We start from the raw sequence: 20,237 nt of genomic DNA, 5'->3' as shown, positions 1-20,237 counted from the left end.
ACAGTATAAACAAGACTGGAACAAGACCCCTTTAAAGGGGAAAATCGGCAGCAAAATTCCGAACCCATTTTAAGGATGTATAGCAAAAGGGTTTTACAGCTATTCTGGAGAGAAGGGCCAGGGATTACAAAGGAGAAATGGAAATCTTTCTTCCTTTTTTTAATCAGAGCGGCTTTGTGTGAGGGTACACTGAGCTTTGACATGAGCAATGTTTGGGTCTGTGTTGCCAGCAAGAGAAAATTCAGTTTGTGCCATAATATATATGTGTATGGGAACAGTATTTTTAAAAATACAATAAAATGTTATCTCTGATTAGAAAAGAAAGATGAATTCTCCTGCTAAACCAGGTAACCCTAAAAGCGTGTTAACACGAAATACTAAATAAAATGCTACTCATCTATAATAAATCTTATTACACATTTTGGCAATTTTACTACTAACATAGTGAAGGTTTCAAGCAATGTTTGAAAATAGAAATCTTAAATTGAATCATTGTTGCATGAATATATGCAAAATATTCATTTCTAGCACTGTGAGGGTTGAGTGCTTTTAAATTGGAGAAATCACTCATGACTTCACCTTTTCATGCAAGATAAAGTTGTATGTGGTAACATCATTACAATGTCATGAAAGGAGTGGAAATCATACAACAGTTCTGCCTAAAGCTAATATACAAAAAAAGAGCTTCAATATTTTTCAATATTGTTCAATATTTAAAGGTGCAGTGCAAGGCTTTAAATATATTTAAAAAAATCATTAGGCTTTAGATGTCAGTGAGGCCTTTACTGAGCTCGGAGACTAATAAAATCATTGATGAGATCTCTTTAATATTTAACGGAATTCATGTCTTAGGTAGTCGCCTATTTTCCACTCCTGTCTCTGCAGATGAAGCTAAATATAGATTTTTAAAAAAAGATTTATGAGGAGGTGATTATAGATTTTTCTTAACTATAGCACTAAAATAAAACTATTTACTCAGTGATACTGTCATAACAAGAGAAAAAGCATTATGACATTTAAATAGGATTTTCTATCAATTCTTTAACAGAAAATAGCTTCAAAAGTAGCTAACACATTTATACACACTAACAATCAGGAAATTCAATCAGTGAAAACAAATGAGCAGATTTTCAAATGAGTTGCCGAACCATGAATCATCAATAGAGGGTTAGGAGGATTGTGAGAAACTGAAAGATTTTTATTTTAATATTGAGGACAGCAATAATTGTTGCTGCTCATGGATCACTTTGCTTTTTTCCTATCCAATGATAAAGAAAATTAGGTGCCAAAGTTCAGACTCAAAATCCTATGTCGTGTGTGCATGCATGTATATACATATGTGTATATGCACACACTGATCTAAGACTAGCTCTCATTTAATTATATTATTTTTTATCGTTACTCTGTACGGGAACATCATCCATTCTAAGGTAAAGTAAGGCATTCACAGGCTCAACTTTAAACCCTGTTTATGTGTGAAATTGATAGCTCCATTTCTATTATCAAGTCGCTAGTCCAGCACTTTAAAGTCATGGTCTGCAAAATAAAATTGTCTCCCTTTTGAATGTCAACCCCTAAAACCAAATATTCCCATTTATTAAAATAAAAATGTAAATTTATAAATTATCATCCTATTTTTATGTAAAAGCATTCTGGAAAGTACCACATACCATTGTCACATGGCAAACAGCCCTCCCCATCATTGGCTGTTGCTAGGCTACCAGGAAATGGAATGGACCATTGCCAATGATGAATTAACTGATGAGCCAGGATGACAGTAATCTTTGTCACTGGATGCAGTAGCTGTCTGAGCCCTGTCATTTTCTGCATTTCATGTTAAACAGATATACCTAGATTGTAAAACAATACAAAGAAGAATCTGAAAAGAAAGAAGTAAACTTTGACAATCAGAGAGCGGTAGCTTTTTACATATACATGTAAGGCTTATTACCTTCACTGAAGAATGTGATCCAACATTCGTTAGCTTTCCTTTTTTAAATTAAAACCCGTGAGCAAATGAAACTTTGTTCTACATCAATAAAACTGATTCAAAAAGATACCTACTGGGAAGTACTCTGTAATCTGTGTCTACACAGAGTCAAAATATCCAGCTAAACTGTGAACAATTCACAAAATAATCAGGATGTTTGGTCCATGATGTTAACCATTGGGATATGTGTATATGTAAGAGTATCCTTATTTGGGGAATTGTACAGACAAGGATGACTGACCAAATCTGGGTGTTTGGGCTTTGTAGACTTTATAGGCATAAGTAACTAGTGATTGAAATACCCCGTGAAGAATACCATGTCTACGCAGGATACAAGATTTTTCCATTTGAACAAACTAATCCAATCAAATTTTCTTTTTCTCACGAATTTATCTAAAAACATATCGAACAGGTCAGTGGTTTTGTTCTACTTGTATATTCAACCTTAGACCAGTCATGAAATCTCACAAGGCAGAGGACAGGGACTCAGGAGGTCTGAGCAGTGAACTTCAAGGGAAGACAGAAGTAAAGTGAATGTATGCTCAGAGGTGTGAGCACACACCATCGCAGAAATCTACTGAGATAAAAGGGGGGGAAAATGAATTTGTGGACCCAGTGCAGGGATGAGGGTGTCCAGGAAGTTGGCAGAGTGAGACACCACCCGTCAGGAAATTACACAGCAACAAACATGGCTTGACTCCAAGCAGTGAGACCGATTTCCATAAGTCAAACAAGAAAGGCTGTCTTATCATGTTTCTAAGAGATCAAAGGAAAAAATAAAGGGGGAAGTTCCAACAGTGGCACCAGAGATGCTGGGAGTATTTAATGATAAAGGCCATAAGGAAAAAGCAATATGGAGAGACAGAGGGACAACATCAGGTGGAGGCAATTAAAAGTTAAAAATGATGTCTTGCCCAACAACTTCTGAATCTAGTTTTTCCCCAAATCATCCTGCGGACGAAGCTCAACAATCTGGACTGACACTTGTGCTAATACCATATCCCCTCTAAAAATTTCAGGAACGGCACACTAGTTAGGTATTCTTCTCCTACTTGACTATGCAGCAACCGACTCACTGTGAAATGGATTAATTCTCTTAGATATACAAAGTGGATGTGAGTCACTGAGTGTGGAAATGCATACATGTGGGAGTGTGTGTGCGTGTGCGCGTGTGTGTGGTTTCAGCGGTTTTAGGACAAAGGATCTGCCAATGAGACAAAAACTCTAGGGTCTTGTTAGTCCCTGCATTGGTGAGAAGATGAATGGCAGGGGGTTCTTTGGACCTAATACTTCACAGCACTCAGGGCCTGTTCCGCGCTTTTTTAACATGTGGATTTTTGAAATGATAGATCATAACTATAGACCCAATGCATGTGGATGTGGATTGTATGCACTTAATATTTCAGGAGAAGTGTATGCAACCTAATCCAATCACTCTGAAAAATGTGGAAAATGGAAATGCATAAAGAAAGCTGCTGGCATAAAAGAGAATAAAGAAGAAATATTGATGAAGCTCTGTATGGATTAGGCAAATATATCCATTTGGCATTTGAATATATATGTATATGCATGTATATATTCTGATCTATGTATGTTTATATATATTTAATATATATGTATGCAGATATATATTGGATAATCAATGTATCAAAACAAAACATATCAGACAAGAAAATTTCTTTTCTTTGAAGTTAAAATAGCCACCTAGCTTCCACTGTAGGTTTTTGTCATCTCCTTTATAAAGAGCTAGAGAATTATGGAAGATTTTTATTGAGACCATAACCAATACTTCAAAAGTATTAGTAAATATTGGAAGGGTAGCCTGATTGGTGGATTAAAATGTTGACTTTGGAGCCAGAGCTGGGTACACAGCTAAGAATTTCAGCTCTGCCACTATTACCTCCTACTCTGAGGCAAGTTACTTAATGTCTTCTTGCTTCTTTTCTCCATCTATAAAAAGGGGGAGGGAAGGGGATAACAATGGTACTACTGGGTGCCTTAATATTTAGTTTTGAACCACTTATAAGCACTAGTTAAATAAATAAATACACACATACATAGTATTTAGCCAGGAAATGCTATCAAGGGAGGTTTTGAAAGCTTCTTTCCCATAAAAAAAAAAACCATCTCATCTTGATGGTTTGATCCAGGCTAACTATTGACCCATAACCCAGTGTGGGTGTGGGCCAATGGTTCATTCTCTGTCTGGGTAACTTAGTCCTATGGATAGAGTAGGATGCTTGCACCCCCTTGGATCTGCCTTCCTCACACCAGGATGCTTTCCAACCTCTTGTCTCCTGGGATAAATTGCTAGTCCCCTTGTCTACCCTAGGTTGTCATCCTCATCTTTCTTACACCACTTCATGGCTTAGCATAAAGATTTTGTGGAGAGAAAAAAAGAGAGAGGGAGAAACAGAGAAATTTGCTCCCAATGGCAGTGAGAAACAGTGGATGAAATACAGTATGGAGGATAGAAAAACAGAGAGAAAGAAAGCTGAGGCCAAAAAAAACCCCAAAAACCCAATTCAGCCAGCCACCTAGCTACAAAATAGCTGAGACAAGACAATGAGAGAGGAAAACAGAATGACTATTGTGAAAAAGAAAGCAGAGGCACTGCCTCCCGGCCAGACTGTCCAAGTGGGTTCCAACAGCATTCATTCCTTCAACAATATCTATTGAGCACCTAAGAAGATCTCCTAAATGTAATCAAAATACTCAAAAATCCCTGCGCCTATGGAGCTTACACTCCACAAAGGAAGAAGCTAAATAATAAATAACCTAAATAAGCAAAATCTGCAGTGTGTTCACTGACAACAAGGAGTAAGGGGAAAAAGCAGACAGAGGGTTAGGAAGTGGGTGGGTACAGGCAGAGGTTCATACTGGGCGCTCACTCCCCTCCTAATTCCGTACTACCCAGCCACCAGGAAGGCACTGATGCTCAGATCACTTTCTGATCACTTTCTGCTCACCCTAATAGGTTTATACTCAAATGCTCCCATTAAAATTTCTCTCCATGCCCTGACGTCTCCCCGCCATGGACCCAGTGGTCTTGTTTGGAGAGGGAGAGATGGACCCAGAATCTTAGGACTCTTGATTCCTCCCTGAGGGGCCAGACTCTGCTTCTCACACTCTCCAATGGAGATAACTCATTGAATGCAGCATCATGGGAAACTCTGATGCAAAGTTTATCTTCCCACATCTGGAGGAGGCTTTCTCCTCAGTCTGTCATAGTGCCGAGTCTCTGATGACCTGCTTTTTGTCATCTCTGGGGCCCTTTTAAGAGAGAAAGAAGCCATTAAAAACAGATGAGCATTTCCAAAGAGGGAAGTAGTGTGCCCCTTCCACGCTCCTTCTTCAAAGGATATAAACAGCTTCTTAGCACTCCTCCCACATTCTCCTCTTAGCTTTTTTTTGAAGACTTTATTTTTTTAAAGCAGTTTTAGATTCACAGCAAAATTAAGTAGACAGTACAGAGATTTCCCATATACCCCTGCCCCCACACATGCATAGCCTCCCCCATTATCAACACCACCCACCAGAGTGGTACCTTTGTTACAACTGGTGAATCTACATTGACACATCATAAGGGCCCAAAGTTCACTGTTTTCATTAGGGTTCACTCTTGATGTTGTACATTCTATGGGTTTGGAAAACGTACAATGACGTGGATCCATCATTGTAGTATCATACACAGTAGTTTTACTATTCTAAAACTCCTCTGTGCTCCTATTCATCCCTCCCCACCCCAACTCCTCCTTGCTTTTTCTTCTCTTCTTCTTCTTGTTTTCCCCTCTTTCTCTCCTAATCTTCAAATTCCCACAATAGTAGATGGTTTGGGAAGCGTCATTAGGCTTGAAGTCTGAGGAAGAGAATTTAGGTATGACTGGAAGGAAATGATCACAAAGGGAAGGCACCTTGGTCTTGCCCTTAAATGCCCACATTACTACTGGCTGGGTGGATTTGTATTCAGAAGGTGATATAACAGTGGTTACAAACACAAAGTCTGGACTCACGTTGTGTGCCAGTCCTAACCCACTCCTTTCATGCTCTTTGACTCAAAGCAAGTTACTTAACCTTTCTGAACCCCAGCTTATTCTGTTACAAAATCGGGACAATGAAAAGACCTATCTCGAAAGGTGCTTTTTAGAATTAAATGAGATGATACAGGTGAAGTATCTGGAATACTGTCTAGTAAATAGGTTACTTTAAAACGTTGTTACTCTTGTTGTTGCTTACATGGACCTGAAAGGAGCAGGAACTGAGGGCTATGAGTCTCTTTTGCCCATGCACAGCAATCCTCCAAAGGACAAGAAAACAAAAGCCAGCACTCTTTCAAGTGATTCTGTTGTTGTAGGATTACATTCCAGCTGGGGTTCATTACATTTTTATATCTTACCTAGTGGAGCAATTTGACAGTACTCATGGACAAGGCAATCTCTCAGCATCACCCCAAGGTTAGGCCCCTTAGAGAGGCTAAGGACAGAAGCAGTAGGGACAAAATCTAATGCTCTTAAACAGTTTTTAGAAGATGGAGAAAACACAAAGCTCTCTTGTGCTAGAACTCTCCTTTCAGTAGAACTAGAACACAGTACTTCGAGCTCCTATACGCATACCTGTCTCCAATTGGACAGTGAAGCACTTTCGGAGAGAAATTAGCCCCTCATAACCCTCAGCCACACACTTCAGGGCCAGTGACCTGTACAAAAAGCACTTTTTGGAAAAGAAATTAAGCAAATTGGATATTAGAAGTGGGATCATATTTCTTACCTAATAGACCACACTGGTCATCCTGTGATGGCAGAACAATTCTGCTTGGAACCTTAGAGCGAAAGGAAGAGACTTGATGTCTCAGCCTGTTCAAATATAGATATTTCACCTCATGAGAGTGAGCTGGCTGCCTGGGAATGCCTCAAGTCTGGTGAAACAGCAGTTGAACTGAGTGAAGTTCTGTATGACCAAACCACGATGCTGCTGCCAGGAGGAGGAGGGAGCTCCCAGGCACCAAGAGAAGTTGCCCTCCAATCGAACCTTCCCCAAGAACTGATGATAATTTAACCTTTCCTCAGCAAATCACAGAAATCTACTCAGGATTATTAGAAACACTGATTATGATCTACGAATAGCTTGATAGAAATATCCTAATAACTAACTGAATTTTTCAGGGTTCCTCAAGACTTTGGGGGCCATGTGCACAAAGGCAATAATACCTGGCAGTGGCTGTGTCTGCATATGAAAACTACATGGATTAGGGTGGAGAAAGGTGGTTTTCTAGTGTTTTCCGGGATGGGGGTGGAGAGGGGATGGAATATTTGGCTGAATTCAACTTTCTCTTTTCCCTGGATTCAAACAAATGGGTTTGTATGTAGAAATAGACATGAAACCTCCCAAGATACACTTTGTGACTTCAGTCTAGAAAGAGTGGAGATTTTTGACCTGAGATCCAAGATCAGGTCCTTCTGTTTCTCTGGTGCTCTGTAGAAGCCCTTCTATCTAAAAATGTCCAGCACATGATTTTCTGCATGAGAATTTTGTTTCTCTTTCTTAAGTATAAGGTTTAGAAACCCATCATTGTACATAGTTAAGTCCACTTTTTCCAGATAATCTTTACTATGCTTGATTCTAGAGAGACAAAACTCTCTACCTCTAACCCATTTCTTAGGAGACCTTCCCAGTGTCCTGAAAGCAGGAGCCCAGCCTGCCTGACCTCTCCTCTCCAGCCACCCTCCCCTATCACAACTGTTTAGAGCAGGAGTGGACACATGACCCCAGCTGCAGCAGTCTTTCTCCCAGGAATTTGAAATAGGAAAACTAGAATCTGCTTTACTTTGACGTGGGAAATATGAACTGGATGGTCATGTAGATTTGCAGGCCAGGGCCACCATTTGAAGGCAGCCATGATGGGCCATGTGTAAGCAGATATGTAAACAGAGAAATTGATCATCAGAGATGAGAATAAAGCATAGAAATGAAGAGAAGCAGAGAGGAGAGATGATGGGATGAGAGAGAGGATGAGTGGATGCCCACTTCTACTCCCATTTCTGTGAGGCAAAGCGCTATGAGTACACGCAGGTTTCATGAAGTGCTCATGAAGCCTTTTAAAACACCTACCTTTTTTTTTTAGCTTATTCAAGTAGATGTTCTTCCTTTTTTTTTTTTTTTTTTTTACGAAGATTAGCCCTGAGCTAACTACTGCCAATCCTCCTCTTTTTGCTGAGGAAGACTGGCCCCAAACTAACATCCATGCCCATCTTCCTCTACTTTACATGTGGGACACCTACCACAGCATGGCTTTTGCCAAGCGCTGCCATGTCTGCACCAGGGATCCGAATCGGCGAACCCCAGGTTGCCGAAAAGTGGAACTTGCAAACTTAACCACTGCGCCACCAGGCCGGCCCTGATGTTCTTCCTTGCACCAAATAATTCCTAAAGCAACTATTAAGCAGTATGTAGACACAGCATGGCATAAACTCTTCAATATATCTTATTGTGGTTCAAAAGACTGCTCAGCATCACATAAGAATTTCATTGCATTAATGTTGCACAAGTATAAAGAACATAGGAGTTCAGATAATGAAAGACTGGCAATATTGAGAAAATTAAATGGTTATCTATGACCTAAGCCCTGAACAGCTCAGAGGAAGGAGTTATTCTTCCAGTACCATTTCATGAGAAGTTAGCAAGCACATCAATGGACTTAGGTACCACAGTGATAAGCACTTTGTCAACCAAGAGAGGGAGATAAAAGTCATCAAGGATGTTGAATGCTAATTGCTGTCTTCATTTGTAGCCCAATTGGCTTTAGAGAGCAAAGTTAAGCATCCCCTGGTCCCTGGAGACAACCCTTCTGGATTTGGGCTTAAAGAACGTTACAAATGTCTTTACTTAGAAGAAAGATGGGGAAGCATGTTTTTGCCTATCATAAAGGGTATCCTTCTAATTTACTAGTCATTCCACCAAAAATCAAATGGGTATTCTGACATGTGGGGGTGTAATTAATAGATAAGTGTGTACGAATATCCATAAGAGAACATGGTATGGATTTAAGTGTCAACATTAAATTGAACAAACATTTAGAGTACGGGAGATTTGATTTTGAGCTCTCCACTTTATTAGCCATATGACTTAGTGTGAATCTTAGATTTCACATAAGTAAAAGAGATATAATAATACCAACTTTGTTGGGTTGGTGTGAGATTTAAATGACATAATATTTTTAAAGCACAGAACACAGTAGGTATTCAAAAATGTGCCATGGAATCTTACTCCATACCAAGTACTTTCCCAGATTAAACATTAATAAAATCCCAAATGTAATCACTTTAATACAACATTCAGTATTAGATGGAACTATCTTAAAAGAAATCCTTCCTGTGCTATTGAATGTTTCACTCTTTGGTATATTTCTTGATATTTACATTACAGTGTCTATGTAAACCTAGAATATCTTCAACAAGCAGCAGCAGAACATGAAGAAAGAGCCCAGGCCTAGCAGCTTCCAAATTCTTGCCATTGCGTGGTTGGCTGGAAACAATAATCTGGCCCATTGCAAAGTCCATATGATTTTGAATATCACAGAGTGTTAATTAAATTAACTTTCTTGTGCTAACAGATGATAAGCAAACTGGCATCTAATAAACTCTTCTAATCACCTTTCTACTTTGGGTCACACCAAAATGGTGTTCTGCCTCCTCAGGCCCCTTTGTTTTAATCAAAACCACCTTTGCTGACCCTATTAGAGAATACAGACACCATTTCAACAGTGCTTTCCCTATTTCACATCTTCCCCACCCTCAACCACTAGCTGTTTTCTGCTTCTCCTCTCACAAAAACTACACCAAGTCATGAAATAACATGGTTGATCCTCTTGAAAACCCAACCCCCCCTATTTTAAAAAACTAGGAAGTGATACTCATCCTATACTGAACTGAGCAGTTTCTTAGTCAACATTTTCCCATTACCTCTCCCTTGCTGCTCAGACAAGATGAACCCTCCTCTTCTCCTCCACTCACTTCCCACCCCAATGTCCCCAAAGGCTATCCATGAGGTCATTCTCCAAAGATCCTCCTTCATAAAAAAGGCAATGTGGCGCTTCCGGTAAGAAGCTTCTCTCCAAATGCAGCCCAGAATGTTAGCAAGAGAGCCAAACGAGGTGAGCACTCACATCTAGCAGTGGCTTAAAGGATAACAGCTTTGCGTTGGGCACAGGTCAGGGGAACTTTGGTTCAGAGAACAGGTGGGCTACCTGACAACCAGCAGGCAGCCTTGTTTTTGACTACCGCCATCTTAAATCAGGATGTTGGGCAAATCATTAGTGTCTGCTAGTTATTAGACAGAGGAAAGTTCAACAGCATACGCATGTTTTTCTCCCAGCTTCCCAGGTGGTAGCTGTTTCAAGCAGCAACCTTTTCACTTTGTGCAGCAAGACTTATAAACTTCCCGTGGCTAAAACCGTGTTTTCTAACCGGATTCCCACAACTGAGCCACAGCCGCACGAGAGAGGCAAAACCCATCTGGGAACGTCTGTCTGAGGAGTTGCCATTCCCTCTCCTCACAAGTTTATTGTTGAAATTACTGAAATGTACACAAATGACTGCATTTGAAGGTGAAATTTGGTGGAAAAATAAAGATATAATAGGATTCTTTCTTAAATAATTTCCTGGTGCGATGTCTGTCTGAAAAAATGAAGCGAAATTATATGATGTCAAAAAATCATGTTTCAAAATGATTGACAACATGTGAATGTTTTGCATTGTGAAATGAGGTGGAAAATTTTAATTGCATGATGGGAGGACATAATATTTATTAGAACCTTGTAACTACAGAGGATTGCAATGAAGAGGACACAATTTTAAATTTGGCGTTAATACGTCAAGTCTAAATCTTAAATGAACATGCAGGAGTAAAATTCTTTATTAAAGCCTTTTCTTAGAGTGTATGATTAAGTTTTCAGATTCTAAGAACTAAACAGGATCAACGTGTGGGACACGTCCATATCCTGACAAAGAGCCTCGCTAGTCTGCATTTGTATTCCATTCTGAACAGTGTTACCACACAGCACGTGGCTGGGTCAGAGAGAAATAAAGTTGATCCATGAGCAGGGCTCACATAAAAAGTGGTTGTCTTGCTGAAGACCTAGGATTTGTAAAGAATGCAAGGAATGGGGGAAAGGACTGGACATTAAACATAGGGGTGAGAAAAAGATACAGAAAGGAATATATATGAAACTGGCTAAACAAAGCTCAAAAGCCAAATCACCTTTAACTCACCCTTGAATGCAAACAACTCAGCTGAAGTTGGCAAATGTCATCCACATTTGTTGGTCTACTCGTCAACTTATAAGAAGACTGGAGCAGGCATATATTAAACAAATGACAAGAGTGGCTCAGCTCCTTCCAACGGATGGCTCCATAACCTTCAACACCCTGATAATAAAGGAAGAAGCGCTCTGTTTCCCCAAAGGAGAGAGATGGTTCTAAAGCCAAGGCAGAAGGACGTGTCCCCAGACCCTACCCTCCCTCTCTGACTCTCCCAGAAGTCAATAGCTTTTATTGATCAGACAGTTACTGTAGGATCACTTCTCTCCATCCTGTCCCAAACTCCACCACTCAAGAAAATGTTGCCTCTCGGTCTACAATAGCTGCAGCGATGAAAACTCAAAAGAGGAGTTCTGTTATTTTTTTCCCCTGGGCAGGCATTTCTGGAGACATCTAAAATTGCCAGCAACAAGATCATTATTAAGATTATAAGAAAAGAGAAACGTAAAGAAAAGTTGCTGTGACGCCAAGCAGGAGAACGGTGGGGAAGCACCTCTCTCTCTCTTTCTCTCTGAGGTTGATGCTGGCGCTTCACATGAATATGGCAAGGACATAAATCACTGAGTTGGAAATCCTAGAGGGTCAGTGAATGGGTCTATAACTAGTGGAGCAGAAGAGGTCAGAAATTAAAATGGTTAGCAATGAGCAATAAGAAATCTGAGCAAGGCTTAAAGAGGGCTCGGAAATAGATACTTTATGGCCCCTTTCTCGCAGAATTGAAGAGATGAGCTGGGAGTAAAAGAACAAAGATTTGGCCAAGGAAATAGAAAGTCACCATCTCATGATCATTTTTTTGTTCAAGAACCTATCTTTTGTATTTTCTATTTATCCCAATGTCACACGTTCTTGAAAGCTAAACATCTAATAATATGCATACAAATATATTCCTTCTTTTAAAGCATCTTTGCTTTCCTGGATATGATTAGTGGGTGAAAAATTTCTGTCAGATAAATACAATAATATTTTTTCATATAGCCTTACATTCATTTGTTAGCCAGAATGATTTTCTTTTCTGGTAGTAAGAGTCACTGTTCCAGGAAATTAACACCTCATCTCATGCATATAGTGCAAGATCCCAGATTTTTTAAATGCATCTTTCCCCTCCCAGACAACAGAGTTTAAACAGAATTCAGAACTTCAGAGGCTTCTAAATTGCAAGCCACCAAAGACTTATCTTCCACCTGCTCATATTGTTTGCTGCATTCAGATCAGAGAGGGAATTTGCATCTCCGAACCAACAGATATAAAGTGCACGAGAACATCACAAAGTAATTACGAGTTTATGACATCATCTTAATATTACAAAGGAGAGAATGAAAGACCCGAGAGAAACGTGCGATTTCCCTTTTGGGAAAACATTAATGGATGCTTACAATCTGTTTTCTTTTGTTTGGATGTTACAACCAATAATACACTTTTATGTCTATAAATAAAGACTAAAGTTGAATAAATCCAACAAACCCCTGAGCCTGCAGCTTGGAATCTTGATTCACATTCAAGGCCAAGATTTATGAGTCACTCGCAAAGAATCAGTTGAAGCTGCAAGATTTGGGGGGAATGTCTCCACATGGCGATTATTTGGGGGACTGATTATGCATGCACACCTGATCACGGTATCACCTGTCCCAGCTCATCCGACATGATAGAACATGGCAATTTTCTCTATTTCCCTTTGCTTGCACAACAGAAACTGATGCACACAACCTCATACCATTCATTTTTAAGTGTGCTTCCTTGTCAGAGGCATCCTTCCCTTTCCACTTTAGCTCTGACTTCTGGAGGTGTTGTGCAATGATGTATGTAAATGTCTTGATAACTGCAAACGGAAATGAGGAACACCAACACTAATGACCGACAATACAAAATAACAGCTTTTTGGAAAGATATTTCCCATACACATAGGATGGGCTTTTCTCTTGGACGATATTTACCACCTCCACCGCCACCCTCCACACACTCACTTTACGAGGTTTAAATTACAGTTGAGACCATTGGCAAAGTCCTCCTGGGTTTTCTAGCCCAATTCTCCTATATGGGAATGTCTTCAGAACAGGGTAGGCTTTCTTTCCTTTCACAGGAGCTCTCTGAGTGTTTTAGCTCCTCTTAAATACTTGCAACACTTGCAGTGATGGGGCCTCTGCCACCTCCCCAGGCAGTTCACTTCAGTGCCTAATTGCCCTTACTGGGAAGAAATTTTTCCTAATGTCTCCTAACCGACATTTTCCCCTTTCCTTAGTTTCAAGCCGTTACTTCTTATTAGACCATTCTCAACCACGGCAAGCCATCCCCTTCTTTCCTTAAAATTATTATTGCTCAAATATTTGTAGACAGTTAGCATAGGCTTCCATCTCTCCAGCTCCTTTTCCTGAAAGCTTTAAATGTTATGTTCCTTTAACCTTTCTTTATAGGTCATCTCTTCTAATCCTTTTATCTTTTTTGTCACCCTTCTCTGAGTTCTCTCTAATTTACAGTATTGATGTTCCCTTTATAATGAGGTGCCCCAAACAGTATGCCGTGCTCCGTAAGTGGCTGCCAGGAGAGGCACGATCGCAGGAACTCCATTTTCCTATAAGCAACACCTCCCTCGTATGCTGTGTCTCCGTAGAGCATTTGTCTTTTTCGCAGCTGCACTACATTATCTAAATACACTATCAGTCCCAATTCCTTCTCTCATTTGTCTCTTGAAGACATACTCACCTAATCCAGGTTTCTCCTTTTCTTCCTACCCACCTCAGTCCCCCAAACCCCCAAACCAGGATTGTTCACAACTTGAATCCAAGACTCCTTGGTCAATTAAAAGAAAGCTTTAATTTCTTCAGTTGTCAAGGCTCTAGTCTATAGTAAACTAGACACAGGTAATCGTAAGCTGTGACCCTTTTATTTACAACACCATCAGATTGGGCTTATTTTTACAGCATTGTTAGAGATTAAGAGCAAAGCTTCTGTCTTCGTCACATTGGTTTTACTGTGGGTTAGGACCTACGGTGCCCCACTTCATTTCCTGAGACCCAAGCAATGAGCACAGAATCATTTCTAGTAAGTTCTGACTCTGATTAAAAAACAATCTTTATGAAATAGAAGCTAATAAAATTGCTTTCCTAATTACCCCGAGCTAGTTCATTTCCCAGCAAATATAATAAAATAGAGTTACTTGGCTCCGATTCACAAAATCTGAACCCGAGCTCATTATTAAGGCATTTAGCAGGGAAAAAAGCATGTGTGCATAAGATGCTGTCCCATCAAGCAGAATGCAAAAAACCTTTTGAAGTTTAGACCTTTGAAGTTTGAAGTTATTGCTGCATTTTTAAAAAAAGTGCAGGTATTTCTGCTAGGAAAAAATATACATTGGAGTCATTTATATTAACAGAGCAGAGTACCTATCCTAGCATAATCTTTGGAGGTTTTCTGTTGAGAATAGCAAATCTTTATTTAAGAAAAATATTGAGACCCTTTCCATTGTACTTGCTAATCTGCAGCTATTATACAAGGCAGCAAGACTTTTACGTAATAGAATAGAGTAACTCATGTCCCAAGGCTATTTCTGCCATGACTTATGCCACTCACAAATCTCTTTCATCTATTTAAAGCGTGAGATTCTGATGACTACAAATGTATGAAAATGTTTGGGGATTGTTTTATTTTCCTCTAAATGTCCTATCATTCATTAACATGGACATGATTTGCTAATATTTCTAATGCATGCATGAATTCCTCACTAACGGAGGTTTAAAATGCTCCATTCCCAGGGGAAAAAAAGACAATTACCGAAATTAAGAGAGACTTTAAGAAGAGACTCTCTATTAATGAAAGGGGAGATATTTACATGGCAGAATCAGGTAGGCCAAAGAATGAAACTTCTCCTCTGTTCGGCGATATGACACACCCATTTTCTGTGATATAACTAACAGAGTTACAGCTCAGGGTGACTATAACACTAAAGTAAATACAGCCAGGACTGACTCATGAGCAAGAGCCAAGCCCCTATGGCCAGTCACTGGGATGTTAAAATCTTCTTTTCTCCTTTTTTGGATATTTGCCTGAAACCAATCTCTTAGAGCTCAGTCTCACAAATCTGAAATGGGGAAAGAAATTGCCTCTGTCTTCTACCACGGAGTGCAGCCTCTTCTTGGGGAAATTTGTGAAATTCCACCCCCTGGGCAAAAACCATGGCTTTTTGTCAATATGCCCCGGGTGGAAATCTGACATTTCCATAATGATATGACAGATTTCCATCTGGGAAAACTGCCTTCTGTTTTCACAATGAATTTGAAGCAAGAATGAAAAATCTTTCACTTTGTCTATAAAACTATTTAAAAGAAAAAAAAATCTGCACTTTTCCTGACTTGAAATAATGGAGTGGGTATTAAACGAGAAAAATCTGTAACTATTTTGAGTTCAATCAAATCATCAGCAATACTTAGAAAGAGAAGAAGGAACTATGCAGAGAATCGATCCTTCCAGACAAATTTTGTTACCGTTTTTTGATAGTTACTAGCAGATGAAGGAATAATGTATATCTAGCAATAAGTGAATGTGCGTCGACAGTATACAGCTGGAATTCAAGAAAAGATTAACACAGGTCATCAGTAAGTCTATTTTCTGAAACTGGTTCTAATTGATTTCGATGGGAGTATTGTCATACACACTGAAAATCTGCTGAAAGATGATAAACAAAGAACAGCAATGAATGAAAAGCAAAGGGGATGACATCGGGGTTAATGTGAGTTTAGATCTCATTTCTCATTTTTAGAAATGCAACAGGAGAGGAGCAACCTGGACAAAAATGGAATATGCAAACATACTAAATGAAGGGTGTTACAACAGCCAGTGAGAGCTGAAAAGTGGAATTCCCTTAGAGAAGGGGATGTGGGGGTCTGCCGAGAGAGGGCAATAAAAACACGAGATGGGTCTGGAAAACTGGAGCCAGGACGTTTCAGGGGGAAACGATCAAACACACAAAATGAAAGAGCAGCTCACTGCCTTTTGAAGACTGATCCACTCTCAACCATTTGAATTGCTTGTTGTTCTGTTTTGTTCGCCAGCGGAGGGGTGGGTCGCACGATCCCCAGCCCTCTCTTCCTGAAGTTGTGATGTCCCCAAGTGAAAATCAGGGATCTGCAGGGTTGGATTTTCTTTTTTCTGCTCAAAGTTAATTATCCCAGACTCTCTGAGAAAAACAGACTATTTCCCTTAATGCCTTAATGCCAATGAACCTTGTGTTTTCTTCTCATCACCCCAGAAGGCCATGAGCTGCCATTGTCGCTTTTTGTTGTTAGTGTGGTTTGTTGATGCTTTTAATAGGATCTGTAGAGTCAGACCATCCTGCAAGTTGGAAGGCCACCGACCAACTGAATGCAAACACAAAAGAGGAGGGAATTACAGAAGAAATCAGAAGTGAAAGGAATGGAGGAATCGATTTGCTCGGGAAAGGCAAGTACGTCCTGATGATTAACACCAGGTCGGCACGCTGAGAGAAAAACGACACAGACGCAGCCAACGCAAGGCATCCGGTTTGCCGGCACCTCCTAATGAGCACGATGGTCAAATGCCCTGGGTTTGCCATATGTTGTGGCCATATGCATATCTGGTGAACCAGATGCCCTGCTTTTTTTTCCCCATATTGCACCATTTTTCTCACAGCATAAAGACATGGCTTAAGTGAGAAGCAGGAGGGGGCAGAGGCTGGGCAATGATAGCTTGTTATTCCAAAAGGTTGTCGGACCGAAAATATCAGTCAATACGTCCAGGCTCTAATTTTGTTTTCAAATATTTAATGAGCACCTACTAGATTCAAGAAAAGCTTAAATAAAATCGGGGTGATCATCATTCTTGAGTTTATTAAGGAGAGGTCAGGTCTGGGCAGCTGTCACAATTTCTCTCAATAAGCCCTCCAGGCATTCCGTAAGAGGATCTGATTCCATTGGCCATTTCTAGCGTCCATAAACTCTGAGGCCCTTTAGGCATGGTGATTGTTCAGATGGTTCCCTCTCCTGGAAGACTCCTTCTCTATCCCAATTTCCAGCTATTTTTCAATGTCCACTCATTCATTCATTTATGGAGTATTTTTGACTGCCTCTAAAGGGACACCATTCAAGACCCTAGGCACACCATAGTGAGTAAAAAAGAGACAGTCTCTACCCTTGCCAAGCTTACAATCTAGTGGGACAGACATTATTCAAATAATACAATAATGTAGAATTACAACTGGGAGACATGCCATCAAGGCAAAGCACCAGGAGGCACAAGAGTTGAAACAGAGACCAGGCCAATGGTGGAAGAACAAGGATGAGTCATCTCGATGGCACCTCCTGCCGGAGACCTTTCTGATTCTCCAAGCTGGTGTGCCAGCGTACTCTGCCTCTCTCTCCCTCTTGGAATCCTATCGCATCCTGCTAAGCCCTTCACTATGTCCATCCGCGTTATTTACCAATCTGTCTGGCCTTCTTAATCCTCGACAGCACGTATTACGTGTCACCTATCCTTGCATTCTTAAGTGCTTCACCCGCTATTTAGTTTGGTGACCAAATTACTGATATCTCAATTACTCCTCAAAAGAGAAAGGAAATATAAATAATATAAAACATCAGATAATCCTAAAATCCTTATGGCTAACTTTCGCCACGCCTCAGGTTCATGTCACTACCACGGTACTTATCACCAGTTCTGTTTGTCCCCCAAAAGCTAGTGAGCTTCTGGAGGGAGGGGATTGGGTCTTTGCAAAGGAAGTCAGGTTTGAGCTAAGTTTAGAGGAAAACTACGCAACAGCCTAGCACCATTTCTGGCACTTAGCAGATGCTCAGCACCTGTCTGTGAAACAAGCACATGAACATAAATGAAATAATTGTCACCCTCCGTCAGGTGTCCCGCCCCGAATGCTTGCATTGTGCCTTTTGACTTCTACATGCCTGTCTGTTGTTGGCACGTAATGGGCAGTCAGTAGCTATTTATTGAGTTAGAAGTCAAGCCTGGCCTCAGCAATGCACCATCCCAGGGGACACCACCTCACTGTGGACTGTGGAAATGGAGCCTCCCTGAAGCACCATACAGATGGCCATGTGAACAACGCGCCCTATAGTTGTGCGACACAGAGAACCTGCGTCCAGACATTTCATCTCACGGAGAGGAACGTGAAGCTCAGAAGAGTTAAGGGAACTGCCCGAAATTCACGACAAGCTTGTGGCAGGAACGGAGCTATTCTTCTGACTCCCGCACCACTACAACTAGTTGGCTTATATGATTAAAATGAAACTGAATTTAAAATAATTAACTTTGAGCATCTTTTGACTCTCTTTGAAATGAGTCCAGCCCCCCTGGAGCACCAACACAGCAAGGCTTGGAGTTATTACTGAAGTGAATTTCTGCTGTGAACCATAGCCCACATGCTTATAAATCAGCCCATTACATAAGGCGAATACTCCAAGACCAACTGTAAAAAGCTTGATTTTCCTTTAGCAATGCACCTCCTGAGAAAGAAAAGGGTGGGGAAATTGGCTAAGGAAAATGTCCAAAGCTTTGATTCAGGTACACTCCAGATTTTTTAATTTTTCTGAGGGAGACTGGCCCTGAGCTAACATCTGTGGCAATCCTCCTCTATTTTATGTGGGATGCTGCCACAGTGTAGCTTGATGAACAGTGTGTATCCAAGCCCAGGATCCGAACCTGCAAACCCCAGGCTGCCAAAGCAGAGTGCACAAACTTAACCACTACGCCACCAGGCCAGCCCCCTGTCCAGATATTCTTATGTTTATCTTTGCTCATCCCCATTAAAGACTCAGCAGAAGGAAAGGTCTGCACACAGGGAGCACAACGAGGGGCCACGTCAGCTCTTCTCTGAAGCCTTGAGATTATGGGCGATGGTCTCTGAATACAATTTCCTACTCAGGAATGCAAGATAAACAACAGTAGAGCACCAAAACAAACAGAATAAGTCTATTTACGGAAAAGCGCAAGTTGTACAATACAAAGTTGTTCTTTAAAATAATCTGAAGGAAACTAGCGAATAAACAATCAAGTCGTCATTCCACCTGACATTTCCATTCCTCAGTTTGTTGAGTTGTGGGTGACATCCCAGCCTAGTCCCATTAAGCCCAAGTGAAGACAAGATCCAGGTCCTGGTGTCTTCTATTCCAACATTCCATCCTACGAGGAAAAGTTCCCTTAGTGAACAGGATTCTACAGATCAAACAGCGGCCCCTTCCGTGGCAGATTCTAAAATGAGCCCTCTGTATATTTTCTTTGGGTACTTGCAGAACATGAGAGAGACTGCATTTGATTTTCTGTAAATGGGTCATTTCTCAATTCCTAATTTAGAAAATTCACTCAGTGAATTTTCTTGCTCTGGGTATCTGGCAGGGAGTTGGGTGAGGGGAATGTCAGAAGAAATAATACGCCATAAGTTTAAAAACATATTTAAATTATTCTCTTCTATTTTTTAAGGCCTTACATTATGTATCAGTGTAACTGAGTTGGTTCCTGAACACTTTCATTTGGTTTCTTAATTGGACATTTTATAGATCTGGGGGTACATGTTCAATATGTCTAGGGAGAAAAATCTAACTAGCCAATAATATCAAAATAGGACCGGAACCAGGAGAGAATCTCTTATACCCATAATCCTCCTGTTCCACTTTGCTCTACTTTTTTTAGTGGGGGGAAGAGGAGAGAAGGGGTGCAGACCCTGGGTCCGCACCAGCAAAATAAATTAGAGAACTGAGGCAGCTAGTGTAATAATCCAGTTCAAAAAATTTGGTGACCTGAATTTTGCAGCCTGGATGTCTAATAAGCACCCTTCCGTGCTAATGGTCTTTTCTCCCTGCCCCTGTCAGCTGAGGGTTTTCTAAGTCACATTTCTTCAGTCAGAGATTTTAGATTTGGGATCAGATTGTTAACATTGTTAACAGTATAGCCGTTGCATGCAGAGTAGAAGAGCAGAA

The 20,237-nt window shown here is 40.5% G+C and overlaps 1 long non-coding RNA gene across 4 annotated transcripts in view; it reads right to left on the bottom strand.

The window, feature by feature from the left end:
- LOC138917857 (uncharacterized) overlaps positions 1–20,237 on the bottom strand; it is a 47,627-nt gene that overhangs the window by 7,577 nt on the left and 19,813 nt on the right. The window contains exon 4 of one of the 4 annotated variants that reach the window (XR_011426436.1): positions 19,329–19,443. The exons of the other annotated variants lie outside the window; for them this stretch is intronic. This is a non-coding gene — a long non-coding RNA (uncharacterized lncRNA). The remainder of the gene's footprint in view (positions 1–19,328; positions 19,444–20,237) is intronic. 4 annotated transcript variants of the gene reach the window in all.

This window comes from Equus caballus, chromosome 15 (genome assembly GCF_041296265.1).
Source record: "Equus caballus isolate H_3958 breed thoroughbred chromosome 15, TB-T2T, whole genome shotgun sequence".
In the NCBI taxonomy this organism is placed as follows: Eukaryota; Metazoa; Chordata; class Mammalia; order Perissodactyla; family Equidae; genus Equus; species Equus caballus.
This window is presented reverse-complemented; position numbering and strand designations above follow the sequence as displayed.